Source organism: Sinocyclocheilus grahami, unplaced genomic scaffold (genome assembly GCF_001515645.1).
Source record: "Sinocyclocheilus grahami isolate Dianchi unplaced genomic scaffold, SAMN03320097.WGS_v1.1 scaffold118.1, whole genome shotgun sequence".
Classification (NCBI taxonomy): Eukaryota; Metazoa; Chordata; class Actinopteri; order Cypriniformes; family Cyprinidae; genus Sinocyclocheilus; species Sinocyclocheilus grahami.
The window spans coordinates 88239-89846 of NW_015505297.1; positions in this window are offsets into that span (position 1 = coordinate 88239).

Here is a 1608-nt window from a genome sequence, read left to right on the forward strand (position 1 = left end):
CCCCCTCCTACCCTGCGAATTTCGAGCCCCGGGACACCCCCGTTGTTTAGAACAAAGCAATAGAGTAAAATCGTTGCGCTGCGCTGGGACGGCTCGCGGGAGAGCTCGTGGGTGATTCCCGTTTATATCATTAAGCAGAGGTTCAAACTCCAGTCCGAACACCACTTGCCACGAGCTTTGGGCTCTGCTCTCACGGAGAATATTTATTTATATAGCATATTTTATTTTAGATGAACTAGAAACAATGTTTAATTTATAAAGTTTTATTTTGAAATGTAAGTCAATAACAATTGGCTGGAGCCAGAGCCAATGGTGAAAGTCTTTGCGTGAGGAGACCCAGCCCCATTTTGGAGGTTCTGCCCACTTTTGGAGTTCACGCCCCATTTTGGAGATCTCCGGTCTGCAGTTATATCTACTTGGTAAATTCCCATACTATATGTGGTGAAAAACTGTATTGGACATTTTGCGGTAGTATACCATTTTTGGAAGTGAAAAAGACCGTATAATTTACAGTGAATAACCGTAAATTGACATTCCCAGAATTCCCTGCGTTACATTTCATATTTGATGTTTTTTTGTTGAAATAACTATGTTTCTTCTTAGTTTTTTTCTTATCAGTTTTGTACATTAGGGTTGTATGTTACATCTAATGTTGTTTTAAAAAAATTATTGCATTAAACATAAAAATACTATACATATTTATATATTTTGCTATTGTATTATGGAGTGACACTTTCATAAACTTTTCTATACCCCTCTGATAAGCCTAATACTCACAATAAAAATAATACGGTCATATAGATCATAGCACAGTCTCGGAGGTAAGAAGTGGATTATCCTTCACCTGAAATGTTTGTCTTTTCATCCTGAAATGCGAGGCAAATGTTGGATCACAATAATTAAGAACCACAGTTTCCACAAATCCCTTCAGTCTATTGGGATGTTCTCTTTTATTCTGGAGGGCAAGGGCAGTGACTATTAAACACGTATTTATACAGATTTCATCAGGCTCCGAAAATTCTTCAAAAAGAACACAAAGAATGGCCTTCTCAGCTGCCATAGCTGCAACTCTTGTGTCATCAGAAGAGGGTGTTCAACGCATCACCGTTTCCGTTTAAAAAACCTTTTGCACCGTTTTTGATTTCAACTCTCCTCGACGCTGGCTCACATTGAAAATGAATGACTTCCGGCCACTTCGACACCCTCGACGGCGGCGGTGTGAACGCACCAAAATTTAGTAAAGTCGTCAAACAGAAAATAAAAATAAACTGCAGCAGGTATTAGGCTGCTGTCATTTTAAGACCTAATGCACAGTATGTTACACATCTTATTTTCAGTGTGTGTGCTAAATTCAGTTGGCTTTTTATTGCACTTTTATGAACTCTTTATTTTCTCACTCACCCACTGTTCTTTATTGCTTTAAAGTCTGTGTTAACTGGAAGTTGCTGTCGACTTTATTTCAGTATAATGACATATTTCCAACTGAAACGGAATATTGAATAGGGGAACGGTTTTAGTTTAGTGCTCCTCCTCTCCATCTCTTACTTGCAGTAAAAAAAGTAGTTCAAAAATTCATATTCAAAAAAATTCCCACTATATATATATATA